We start from the raw sequence: 14,083 nt of genomic DNA, 5'->3' as shown, positions 1-14,083 counted from the left end.
TTTTACTGTATTGGTTTTCTTTGTTGTTAGTTTCACATTTCATCCACTTCTTCTCTTTTCAGTATTGTCTTCCCTGAGATTACATTTGGCTTAATTTACACTTCTTTTCTAGCTGCTGAAGGAAGAAGTTTGGAGCAGTTTTACACCTTTCTTCCTTTCTACTGTAAATATTTAAAGCTACAGATTTCTCCTTGAGCACTGTTTTACTTGTATCCCATACAATTTTGTATATTTTGTTTTCATAATCAGTTATTTCAAAACATTTTCTACTTGTGATTTCCTTTTTGTCCAATGTGTTGTTTTAGAGGTATTATTTATTTAATTTCCAGATTTTGTCAGGAAGGGGAATGTTCTAGATATTTTGTGACTTTCTAATTTTGTTCAGAAATTTCAATTTTAAATATATTAATATTTGTTTTATGGCTCCACATATGGGTTCTCTTGGTGAATGTTCCATGTGCATTTGAAAAACTGTATCCTGTTGAGTGGTTTTTTTTTTTTTTTTTTTTTTTTTTTTTTGATAAATGTCAGTTTGGTTATGTTGGTTGATAGTGTTGTTTACGTTTTCTATACCTTATTGATTTTCTGTCTACTTGTTCTATCAGTTGCTGAGAGGAGGCATGTTGAAATCTTCAATTATAATTCTGGATTTGTCTATTTCTATTTTTAGATATATCAGTTTTTACTTCATGTATTTTGAAGCTTTGTTGTTAGACAAAGCTGCACATTTGGGATATATGTCTTGAAGAGTTGACATTTTTATCATTACAAAATTTCTCTATTCCTTTATAGTCCTCTTGGAATCCACTTTGATACTAATCTAGCCATTTTAGCTCTCTTATAATTTGTATTATAACGTGTTTTTATATTGAAAGTGAATTTCTTGTGGGCAGTATGTAATTGGACCTTTAAAATTTTTACTTATCGTGAGAATTGATGTTTTTTACTTGTAATAGACTATTTGTGTTTAATATATTTGTATGATGGTTGTGTTTAAGTCTACTGTCTTGGCACTTTTCCCTATCTGTCCCATCTGTTCTTTGTTCCTTTTTTTCCCCCCCTCTTTTCCTGCCTGTTTTCAGATTATTTGAGTGTTTTCTTATGATTCAATTTTATCTTCAATATTGGCATCTTAGGGGCATCTGGCTGGCTCAGTTGATGGAGCATGAGACTTTTGATATTAGGGTTGTGAGTTCAAGCCCCACATTGGCATCTGAAATGTACTCTTTGTTTTACTTTTTAGTGACTGTTCAGGAGCTTATAATATGGGACTTTGTTATCGTAGTTTATCTTCAAGTAATATTAAATTTCATTTATCATGTAAAAAACCTTAGAACAGTATACTTCCATTTTCTGTTTCTGGCTTTTGTGCTACTGTTGTCATATATTTTTCTTCTATATCTGTATACAATCTGTGATGCATTATTAGTTTTGCTGTAAACAGTTAATTTGTTTTAAAGAAATTAAAAGTGAGAAAACATATGTTTTCTATTTATATATTAACTGCTTTGGGTGCTTATATTCTTCTTCTGTGTAGATCCAGATTTCCATCTGCTATTTTCTTTGTACCTGCAGAACTTTTTAAAAGGCACTTATTCTACTTATATTTATTACGAGGTGGTTCCATGGGTTTCTGCTCATCTGAAAGAAGTCTGTATTTACCTTCACTTTTGAAGGATATTCGTGCTTGATCTAGAATTCTAGATGTGGACGTTTTTTTCCCCTTTCACATGATCTGTTGTTTCCAAGCTTGCATATTTTCTGGTGAGAAGTCTGTTTAAAGGATTGTCTTTGTTTTCCCTTATATACTGTGTCTTTTTTCCCTTTTGACAGCTTTTAAGATTTTTTTAAAATCACTGGTTATCAGAAACTTAATTTGGTATTTTTTGCTTTTTGTTTTTTTTGTTTTTTGCTTTTGTTTGTTTGTTTTGATTTATGCTGCTTTGGGTTCACAGAACTCCTTGGGTCTGAGTACCTTGTTCTCATGAAATTTGGAGACGATTTGGCCATTTTTCAGAAACACTTTTTTGGTCCTCCCTTCTACCTTTGCATTCTGGGACCATAATTATATGTAAGAGTGCTTGATCACAGTCTTCTTTTGGCTTTACTCATTATTCTTTCAGTTTGAAAAAATACTTTGTTCTTCAGCTTATATAATTACATTGTATGTTGTCAGGTCCCCCGTACCCCCCCTTTTTTCTTTTACTGTGCTACTTTACTGTTAAACCCATTCAGTGAGTTTATTTTGTAATTTGTGCCTGGAAATTCTCATGTTTTTATGTTTTTCATTTCTTATTAAGTTTAAATTCTTGACCGTACTTATGATAGCTTTCTTAAAGTGATTTTTAATTCCATCATCACTTTCATTTCTGGGTTTGTTTCTCTTCACTGATTTTTCTGCTGGCCATGAGTCTCTTTTTGCTATGTCTTTGAATGTCTGGTGTTCTTTTATTGGGTGGTGGATATTGTGAATGTTATGTTGTTGAAAGTCTGGATTGTATTTCTTTCTTGTAAAGAGTTGAATTTTGTTTTGGCTGGCAGTTAGCTACTTGTAGATGAGATGATGATGGTAGTGATGGTCATTATTTTTGAGAATCGATTTTTAGGGTGTGTTAGAGCAATCATGGCCCTTCTGTGGTCTCTGTTTAATGCCCAACATGTTTAACTGTTTTCATCCTGACTGTTCAGAACGAGACTTGTCTCCCAGTTTTGTGTGAACTGTTAGAGTGATAGCTCTCTAGTAATTCTTTGCCAGGCCTCATGGAATTTTGCTCTTTGAATGTGTAGCTTAGTGTATGTAGGAACTATTTCACAAGAACCCCTATCAGATCTCTGGAGCTCTTTTTCTGCAGAACTTTCTGGTGATATGCTCTCATAAATTCCAGCTGCCTCAGCCTTTGCAAGGCCTACTTCATTTGTTTTCTTTCTCTTAGAGATCCTAGCTCCATGCTGTCTTTTGTCCAATGTCTGAAAACAGTAGTTTCATACTTTTTTGTCTAGTTGTTTATGGTAGAAGGATAGTTACAGTGTTTCTTATATTTTAAATGCCATATTTGCCTGCGTGTGTTATCTTCTATCCTAGTTCAGGGTTTTGTTTTTTGTTTTTTTTAAGGTAGAAGGTAGTTATTTCAGGCTCACAGGTCACACAGTCTCAGTTACAACTAATCAGCTCTGTGGTTGTAGTGTGGCAGGAGCAAAGATAGTATGTAAATAAATGGGCAAAGTTGTGTACTAATAAACCTTTATCCATAAAAACATTTGGCCATCTAGTTGTGGTGTTCTGACACTCCTTTCCTCTCTTAGCCACATCGTATTTCCGGTATGGTTTGTATGTTTCTCTCCTATGATTATCGACACACATTTATAGGCAAATGTGTCCATTATTACCAAGTTTGTGGTGAGAAATCATAATAATTTCTTCTTATGTCATTCTTTTATTTTCCCCATTTTTTCCTGCATTATTATGAAGTTTTGTGAATCTGTTGAGTGTGAGTTTTTCTTTCAGATTACACCAGAGAACATAAAATTTTAACAACAACAAAAACATTCAGCTGACCCATGGCGTATAGTTTGTCAGTCCCTTGAACTAGTTGACTGAGATACATATGATATTGGAGATACAAAATCTTACGATTGGAAGGGAAGAATCTTTGAGATTTGTATTTCATGTTTGAAAGGAACCTTATAAATCATACTGTCCAACCACCCCTTTGGTGTTTGAAGCCACATCCAGTATTAACAGCTTCTCCTTAACATCTCATATGTATGATTCTCAGGGATCTCAACCAGGGATTTTTTGAGGAAGCTATCACTGTTGTTGTTTTAATCATCAGTTTTTCCATTTGATTCTCTGCTACCACTTGGGTCTGTGCTAAGCATATCTAATTCATCTTCCACATGTGAGTCTTTCATATAAGTTGAAGACTTCATAAATTTCTTCAGAATGTTAACTCCATATTAAATGCATCCAGCCTAATTCCACTATGGCTTTATTCTTTTTGTTTTTTGATTTTTTTTTTTTTTTGCTGCCATGTTTATTTGCTTGAAAGTATTGAACATGAGGCCATAGAGACTCTAGCCATGTGACATGTTTAGATTTCCTTACCAACCTAGTCCTTCATCTGTTAATTTGTTCCAGTTTATCTAGATTTCTCTCAAAGTATGGAGTTGGGAGCTGAAGGCAGTATTGACCAGGGACTTGCTATGTAAGATACATTGTGCAGGATCTAGATCCTGTGCTTTTAGCAGTGTAGCTTAAGATGGAAGTAACTTTTTTAGTAGCTCTTTCACATTGTTTAATTATGTTAAGCTTCTTGTCAAATAAAGTCTTTGAGCCCTTTTCACTCATATTCTGCTAACCCAGCCTCCCTAGTTTTTATTTTTATGTTTTTGAACTAATATTGGTAAATATTCAGGAAAAAGTTGTTGTGAATCAGCAAAAATGTACATATGTTAGAAAACGTCTTTGATATTCAGCTTCATCATATGGAGAGTTACCATATTGCGTTTCTCACAACATGGAAATAACATGTTAGGTGGGAGTCCTATGGGATGTCCAGTGTCTTGTTGTCTTCAGCTCCTCTGCAGAGGGAACCTGGGCAAGCTGCTTAGGTAAATGTAGGAAGAGTTGAAGACTTAGGTGGGAGGAAGTGTGTAGCTGGAAGTATGTCTCTGGTTCATTGAAGTTTTAATAGTCTAAAAATGGAGCAAAGAAAGACAACAGCACAATATTTTAACACATGGTAGATAACCTTTTGGCTTTTGCAACACAATTTATGGGATGTCAAATTATTCTTAAGATTAGAAATTTGGGCCAATCGGTCTATAAAGTGGTATGATGAATTTTCAATATTAGTAGTAATTTTTGTAGGCATTAAATATGTCTTACTACATTTGATCAGTTTTTTTTCTTTTTTAAAAAATTAGAGTTGTATTATTAACATAGTTTAAGAATCAAATAGCTCTACAAGGTTTATATGAATAATATTCCTCTGCTGGCTCCTATTTTACCTTTTCCACAGACAAACACTTTCACCCCCTTTTGTTGATTATCTTGATTCTTACTTAAATGTAAGAATCTAATACTGAATATTCTAAATTCTAAGCTTGCAGTTACTTTTAAGGTTTTCAAATTCTGGGTCTTTCATTATTGAAGATGAGGATTTAGCTCATTCTCTCCGCCCCCTACAAATACTTTTCCCATCTTCCCATTTTAACGAAATAGTTACATGGTAATTTTAATTAGCTTATTATTCAGTGTTAACATTCATTTGATTATGTTAATGTATGGCTGAGCCATCTAGTATACTCTGATTACTTTTTCTGCATAATTTGAAGATAGTAATTACCTTTTTTCTTTATTTGACTATTTACTATGTATTTTTAATTAACTCATCCTCATACTTTTTGCCTATTGTCTGAATCTCCTTTTAATTTAAGACTTGCAAATGTGTTCTGTCATTTTCATCTTCTTGAGATACAACCTGTTGCAATCTGGATTGGTTGCCCTCTACATTGATACACAGTTGACAGCCTGTAGTCATCTGATTATTCCCTGTTGTTTTAGGAATTCGTGTTCACTCCATCCCATGTTGGATCTATGTCCTGAATCTCTTGGTTTATTTGGTTTATTCCTTCTTTTTGGAGGAGTACATCTCCAGGAGTTCCCTGAGAAAGGGTGTGTTTTCTCTCTCTCTCTCTCTCTCTCTCTCTCTCTCTCTCTCTCTCTCTAAGTCTTGCATATTTTAAAATATATTCTACTTCTACACTTGATAATTTAGATTGGCATAGGTAACTAGTTTGGAAATCGTTTTCCTTTAGAATTTTGGAGTTCTTGCACCATTGCCTTGCTTCTGGTATTGCTGTTGTGAAGTCAGAAATCATTCTCATTCCTGATTCTTTGTGATCTCTTTTTACTATATGGAAACTCTGAGGACCTTCTCTTTGCCTGTAGTGTGTTGAAAGTTTACAAAATGCCTTGAGTCTCTTAATCTGTTGTTCTGGGTATTTAGAGAGCCCTCTCAATCTAGAAATTCACATTCTATTTTTCTCAGAAATTTTCATGAATTATTTTATCAGTAACTTCCTCTTTTTTCATTTTGTGTATTTTTTCTTTCTGATAGCTCTTGTATTTGGTTTTGAACTTCCTGTGCTGCTCCTCTCATTTTATCTCCCCTACCCTCCCTACTTTTCAATTTGTATATTTGCTTTACTTTTTGGGATATTTCATAAACTTTATCTTCCAGCCCTTCTATTGAGTTTTCTCATTTTTGGCATCATTAATTAAAAATTTTCAAGAGCTCTTTTTTAGTTTTCTGAGATAGTCTACAGGTCTTTTATTTATTTATTTATTTATTTATTTTTATTTTAAGTTTATTTTTTAAGTTTATTTGTTTTTTTAAATGCTTATTTATTTGGAGAGAGAGACAGCACAAGTGGGGGAGGGACAGAGAGAGACACACACACACACACACACACACACACACACACACAGAATCCGAAGCAGGCTGCAGGCCCTGAGCTGTCAGCCCAGAGGCTGATATGGGGCTCGAACCCACCAACTGCGAGATCGTGACCTGATCTGAAACGAAGAGTCGGATACTTAAGCGACAGAGCCACCCAGGCGCCCTCAAATAGTGCAACCATTACATGGCGTGAGATCAAGCCCCATGTTGGGCTCTGCGCTGACAGTGTGGAGCCTGCTTGGGATTCTCTCTCCCCTTCACTCTCTGCCCCTCCCCCACTCGTGTTTGTGCAAGTGCTCACTGTCTCAAATAAGTATTTTAAAAATGGCAGCCCTATTTTATCTCTTTGAGAATATTAATAATGGATTAGAATTTTTGTTCTTCTCCCAGTCTAGTCTGTTTCCTTCAAGTTACTTTTCTGTTTGTTTCTGTTTCTTTTTGTCTATCATTCCTCCATTTTTTCCCTCAACTCTTTAGTAATTCTGGGTTGTCCATGCTTAGGAGCGGTGGACTGAAAAACTGCTTGGAAGTGGAGTGTGCAAGTGACATTTACTGTGCTGCACTTCACTGATCTGGGTGGGCTCTTTAGTTGGGGGAACCTCTGTTGTCAATATTTTGAGGTCTTTTCTGTTGAGCTGGTTAGATTTCCCAAAGAAGACTTCCAGACGCCCTTTCTCTCTAGGCGTTGAAAGACTGGTTGCCAGCTTTCTGGGTGCTGAGAGGGAAATGGGAGAGGGTGGTTTTTTACTTTTATTTTGTACATGTTCACTGTTTTCACTCTGGTTCCCTGCCTTTAGTTGTGCCTGTGTCCCTCAGTCCAGATACTCTCTGTTTTTACTGGCCCCAGAGAATACCCTTCCAGTTGTTCGATGGGGTAAAAAGAGCAGTGGGGAGGGTACCTGAGTGCCTGAGTTCTTGAGTGCCTTCTAAGCAGGCCTTCAGCCACTTTTCCTTATTTCATCTCCTTTCTGCCTTTTAACCCTCCATCCAAAGATAACTGTATTGTTAACTCCTGAGTCTGAGGGGATTCTGTGTATATTGGGTTTTATCTGCCCTTTCTCCATAGCTAGGATTCAGTTTTTTTAGACATTATAAATTTCTTTACCTCTTGAGCATCTGCTTCTTAGCTTTCAAAATCTTGATGCTCTCATCTTCTCTTCTACCTACCATTGTGATGTTATGATTTAAGGGAAAAACAAAACAAACATTCTTGACTGGTGTTTTAGAGGAGCTTAAGAGAGCAAAAGCAGATGTGTCTGTTTACCCTGGTGTCTTTACCTGGAGCTGATTAGTTGTGTTTTTACAGAAGTTTTCTATTATTCCTGATTTTTTTCCTTTCTCTGACTCAAGTTGAGGGATGATTTAATGTGTTTGCTGTATTTTCCTGATCTTCTAGAGTAGTAACCCTATCATGGGAGGTTGTGAGGTGAGGCAGATTTGGAATTTCCTCGTACACCCATGTTAGCCCCAGATAATCACAGCTGCCTTTTCTACACACCATCCTAGAATCCTGCTCAAGATTGGTATTAAGGTAATTGTTCTGTAGTTTGAGAAGTCTCTCTTTTACCTGTTTCTTGAAAATTCAGATCTTCTGGCAGCTCTCCTATTCGTACGGATCATCCTAAGGCATATAATTAAGGGTTCAGTCTCATTTACAAGTTGCCTTTGTGAGTGGGATGTAATTAGCCTGGGCCAGGAGACTTGAACTCATTTATAGTATCTAGGTCAACCATATCGCTTTACAGGTCAGGAAGCTGTGCTGCCCTGAGATGGGAGTAGATTTCCTAGTATCATACAGGTAAATAGTTAAAAAACTAGGACTTGAACCTAGATCTTCTGACCTCCAGCCAGTGTTTCTTCTGTGGTACTATACCTCCCTGAGTTCATTCATACCAAGTCCTGTTACTTCGACTCTGTTCGGTGACTGCTGAATACAGCTTCAACCCTGAGGAGCCACACTGCAAGTATATACTTGTTAGTCATGTGGGTTCTAATTGCAATGGGTCAGTGCAAATAAATGACTTCCTTTGGGAGAATTTATCAGCTCATTTCCTATGTATTGTGTCTAAAGAATAGCACATTAAGAATCAATATAAATTTTCTTTAAATACATTCATGCTGTTAGAAACTGCATTTATCCCGATTCTGTTGTAATCTATTTAATTCCAACCATTCTGAACTGACTATAGTGGCCTAAACAGAAGGCCACGGGAGCCTCTGCCAGTTAGGTTCAATTTTCTGAGGACCTTGACTACCTGTTCAACATTTGCCAGCCATTGAGGAGAAAATTTCCCTCCCATCTTTCTTGCTATTATTAGAATAGTTATATTCTTGGCTTGTTGTACATACCCTCTAAAAATTAGCTTGTGTAGATACAGTCTTATAGTGGTAACATGTAAAAGAAGGCATATAATTATCTGAGTGAAATAAAAAAAGTCTCTTCTATTCATGGGAGGTGTGTGGGCTCTCTTGTACTAGTTTTCTTAATACCTCAGGAAGACTAAAGAAAGATTCGTGAACTTTCTTAAATTAGAAAGTATGGCCATGAGCTCTTGCCATTGCTAAATTGAGTTGATGACAGTTTCTTTGTACTATTTTATAATCCTCTAGGGCTAATTTTTACCATTAGCCTTAAGAAGCAGCATGGCAGAGTGGGAAAGAATTTATGCCTTAAATTCAGTTATGCTTTAAATCCATTTATATTTGGGATCTGCCATTTGCTGCCTGTGTAGTTTTGGGAGAATTATTTAACCTTTCTGAGTCCTAATTTCTTTACCTGTTTGTTTGTGAAGGTTAGAAATTCTATGTGAAGACCCTGCTGTGGTGCCTGTTGTTAAATAGGTGATGCATCAGTGCTCAAAGTTGGGGTTATTACTATATACACGTGCGTGCTGGGTTTTTTCCTTGTATATTTTAATTCCATCTTTTGGATTCCATCTTTTAAAAACCATGTAATTTTAAACTTAAATATGATTATGGATTGTTTGTCAGTGAGAAATACTGCATTTTGGGATAATTTGCATCTAGAAATATTTTATACGGTTGCTTCACAATTTTGGAATCATTAGATAAAGGATTTTGAGGCTTGGAAATCTGTACTTGTGTCAGAAATTGGGTCAATAGTAGTTGGTGTGGAATTGATTTTTTTTTTTTTTTTTAATTTTTTTTTTCAACGTTTTATTTTATTTTTGGGACAGAGAGAGACAGAGCATGAATGGGGGAGGGGCAGAGAGAGAGGGAGACACAGAATCGGAAACAGGCTCCAGGCTCTGAGCCATCAGCCCAGAGCCCGACGCGGGGCTCGAACTCACAGACCGCGAGATCGTGACCTGGCTGAAGTCGGACGCTTAACCGACTGCGCCACCCAGGCGCCCCTGGAATTGATTTTTAACTATAAACATGATCATGGTATATGAGGCTGTGTATTAGTCTAATTGAATATACATCCATGATAGGATTTTTTTTGGACAGTATTTCAGTATTACGGAGTTGTATTTCCTTTTATTTTTTATTTTTTATTTTTTATTTTTTAATGTTTATTCATTTTTGAGCAACAGAGAGGGTGCAAGCGCTGGAGGGGCAGAGAGAGAGAGGGAGACAGAGAATCCAAAGCAGGCTCCAGGCTCTGAGCTATCAGCACAGAGCCTGACCTGGGGCTTGAACCCACAAACCATGAGATCATAATCTGAGCCCAAGTTGGATCATTAACCGACTGAGCCACCCAGGCGCTCCTCTCTTCTCCTCTCCTCTCTCCTCTCCTCTCCTCTCCTCTCCTCTCCTCTCCTCTCCTCTCCTCTCCTCTCCTCTCCTCTCCTCTCCTCTCCCCTCCCCTCCCCTCCCCTCCCCTCCCCTCCCCTCCCCTTATTTATTTTGAGAGAAAGCATATGTGTGCATGAGTGGGGGAAGGGCAGAGAGAGGGAGAGAGAAGCTGAGAGAGAGAATCCCAAGCAGGCTCTGCACTGACAGCAGGGCTAGAACCCACGAACTGTGAGATCATGATCTGAGCCGAAATCAAGAATTGGACGCTTAACTGACTGAGCCACCCAGGTGCCCCTGAGTTGTCTTCCCTCTTATCAAACATTAATTAATTCAAAATTTAAAGCTAAGCCTTTGCACATTCACTTTATACTTAGTTATCTCGGTTAGGCTTAAATGGTGTTTCATTGTTAGATTTTTCAGTGAAGACTGGTATAATGATATTTAATTTTAGCTTTAAGGTAATGAACGAAATTGTTTTAAGATAATGGGACATTTTTCAGTTTTTCTGATTGAATTAGTTATGAAGTGATTAAGTTTGTAGCTCTGTTGTTGTATCACTTGCATTTGTGTTGTATCACTTGCTAGAACAACTCCATAAAGAATATAGAGCAGGCGGCAGCGGCTTCCCTTTATCACTGAGACCAGAGAAGCACTGATAGGAAGTTAGTGGAAGTGCTGGGATTAGGAAATCATTCTCCTGAATCAAAGCCAAATATTTTGTTTGCTGAACTGTGCCGGATGTTACAGGTGAAAGTATTCTAGTGAATAAATTGCTGTTCATAGATTTCTTGGGGACTGACTCACCTGATGTTTCAATCTCTGATATATCTTAATTTTCTAACCTTTTAAATATAGTTAATGTACATATTAGGGATTTATATTTATTGGTATCTTTTGTCTCCCCCGCCAACCCCCAGATCCTTGGGCACAGAACATGAGCTTAGGTGCTTATAAGAAAAATTAGTCTTTTACTTAACTTTTCTGATTTCAACTGCCTCTTAAGTCTTTTTATTTAGTTTACTTCTTTGACCTTTATTTAAAAATTGATGTTAGGCTTTCTGTTTTAAACACACACGTACGTACACATTGATTTCATTCGAAGAAATAAAGAGATTTGTATGCGAGAAAAATGCACAAAAGATCTGAACAAACAACTCAAGGAGAAATAGTACTGTCATTACTAGTAATGATAGTGATATGATTTATATTTTTTGCCATATGCCAGGCATCTTCCTAAGTATATACATACTGACTCATTTAATCAACTCTGTAAATACTGTTATCCTGATTTTACTGGTAAGACAACAGAGAGACAAAGGTTAAGTAACTTGCTAAGACTTGCTACTTACAGCTAGTGAGTGTAGGGCTGGTATTCAAACCCAGGAAGGCAGGCCCCAGATTATACTTATGATTAAATATATGATAATGATTCCCTCTGAACTGAAAAAGGACTGCATATTAGTACAGGGACATACCATTCTATTAAATTGGCAGGTATTTAAGAAGATACGCAATTTGGGAGGAGGTTATTTGTATTAGTGGGACTAATTGAAAAACTGTATGGTAGCACTCATCCATGAGTCTTAAAATATTCGTATTCTTTGGTAATTCTACATCAAGCAGTCTCTCTTAAGAAAGTCATCTGGAAAATAACAGTATGCAAGGGTGTTTACCAGTTATAACAGTGAAAATGAAAGTTTGTCTAATTATTACGGGATAAATTATGTTTTCTCCAGTGAATACATACGTATTATACAAACATTAAAAACTGTTTTAAAAACAATTTTTTAAATGTTTATTTTTGGGAGAGCGAGAGAGAGAGAGACAGAGCATGAGCAGGGAGGGGCAGAGAGAGGGAGACACAGAATCCGAAGCAGGCCCCAGGCTCTGAGCTGTCAGCACAGAGCCTGACGTGGGGTTCGAACTCACAAGACATGAGATCATGACCTGAACGGAAGTCAGATGCCCAACTGACTGAGCCACCCACGCGCCCCTAAAAACTGTTTTTGAAGAATAATTTATATATATATGTAAATATAGTAATTTATATATATATATATAATTTTATATATATCAATATAGTAAGTCAAAAAGCAGGATATAAAGCCATGGTAATGTGGTTCTAAATTAAAAACTATGTACAGAAAAACAGGAAGAACATACATTAAGATACTAATAATTATTTCTGATGTGATTATGGAAAATATTCCTGGTGTTATTATTTTTAAAATTATTATTACTATTTTTAATGTTTATTTTTGAGAGAGAGAGAGACAGAGTGTGAGCAGGAGAGGGTCAGAGAGAGAGGGAGACACAGAATCGGAAGCAGGCTCCAGGCTCCAAGCTATCAGCACAGTGCCTGATGGGGGGCTTGAACTCACGAACGGTGAGATCAAACCTGAGCCGAAATTGGATGCTTAACTGACTGAGCCACCCAGGTGCCCCTCCTGGTGTGATTATTTTACTTTTAATTTATATTATTTATTTTTGAACTTACTGCATTGTCCATGTAGTACTTTCATACTAAGAAAACAAAGTGGCATAAAGGGGAAAGCATAAATGATGCTTTTACCAAGAATATTCATTAGAGATTGGATTTGCATATCTCACAATGTGAAGGGGGGTAAGTCACTGAATGCCAGTTTTAATTTGGACATTATTATATTTGGAACAATTTTTTTTTGAAGTGACGCATTTTATGGGATTGAATAAAATTGGTATTTTTTTCTTAAATGTGTTTCGTTCATTATGGTGATTGATTGTTTCAGCACTTTAAATTTGTTTCAGTTATGTTAGCAGGAGATACTGTTTTTTCCTATCTTATACTTGATTTTTGAAAAACAACTGACAAAAATTGACTTGGTGGCGGTGGGGAGGGAAGATGAGTGGGTAAGGATTGAATGCAAGGGACACATGGAGTCTTTTGTGCAGAATGATATTATGAATCCCTTTTATTACCAGTTTTGTATATATAGTTGTAGTTTATAGCTATTTAAATAAGGAATTCAGCTTCTGTTTGTGTTGAACCATCTTTGAGTTTTAGCTGCTTAGCCCCCTCTAAGATTTAAGAAATTTAAAAATACAAATGTAGGTAATGGGATAAAGACCCGGGTTCTGCTTGCAGCTGGTTTAGTTTCCATGTTTTAAAATGTGTTTGGAAGACAAAAGACAAAAACATGAATAAATTGCTGATAACTTTGCATCAGTTTTGTTAATAGCTTGCTTTGGCGTTAATGATGAAGCACTATGATGCTGCATGATAACTGCTTTCTTGATTAAGAAAGATTGAAACTAGCTTCTGGATGGGAAGGAATTGAGGAAATTCTTTGAAAAAAACGATTTCAGTTTTCTGAACTTATTTTTTAAACTCTTACCTGATTTCTTCTTTTTTAAAAAATGTTTATTTATTTATTTTGTGTGAGAGAGAGAGTGAGCATGCATGTGTGTGTGAGTGGGGTAGAGATAGGGAGAGAGAGAATCCCAAGCAGGCTCTGCACCATCAGCACAGACACGGACATGGGGCTTGGTCTCATGAACGGTGAGATCACGATCTGAGCCGAAATCAAGAATCGGATGCTTAACTTACTGAGCCACCTAGACTTCCTCTTACCTGATTTCTAAATATAATTTATGAATCAAATAAGAAATAATAGAAAATAGCTTTTATATGTAAGGACTTTATAGTACATTCTGGGTAAAAATGGTTCAACCGGAAATAATAATCATTTGTTTGTGGTGATTTGGTATTTAATATGAAGAGCCATGTAGAAATCTTGGTATAAAAAAATGAAGTTTTGAGGCACCTGGGTGTCTCAGTCGGTTAAGCGTCCGACTTCGTCTCAGGTCATGATCTCGTGGTC

At 36.4% G+C, this 14,083-nt stretch overlaps 1 protein-coding gene across 2 annotated transcripts in view; it reads left to right on the top strand.

The window, feature by feature from the left end:
• Positions 1–14,083, top strand: part of MED13L (mediator complex subunit 13L) — a 306,791-nt gene that overhangs the window by 21,643 nt on the left and 271,065 nt on the right. The window lies entirely within an intron of this gene.

This window comes from Leopardus geoffroyi, chromosome D3 (genome assembly GCF_018350155.1).
Source record: "Leopardus geoffroyi isolate Oge1 chromosome D3, O.geoffroyi_Oge1_pat1.0, whole genome shotgun sequence".
Taxonomy (NCBI): domain Eukaryota; kingdom Metazoa; phylum Chordata; class Mammalia; order Carnivora; family Felidae; genus Leopardus; species Leopardus geoffroyi.
This window is presented reverse-complemented; position numbering and strand designations above follow the sequence as displayed.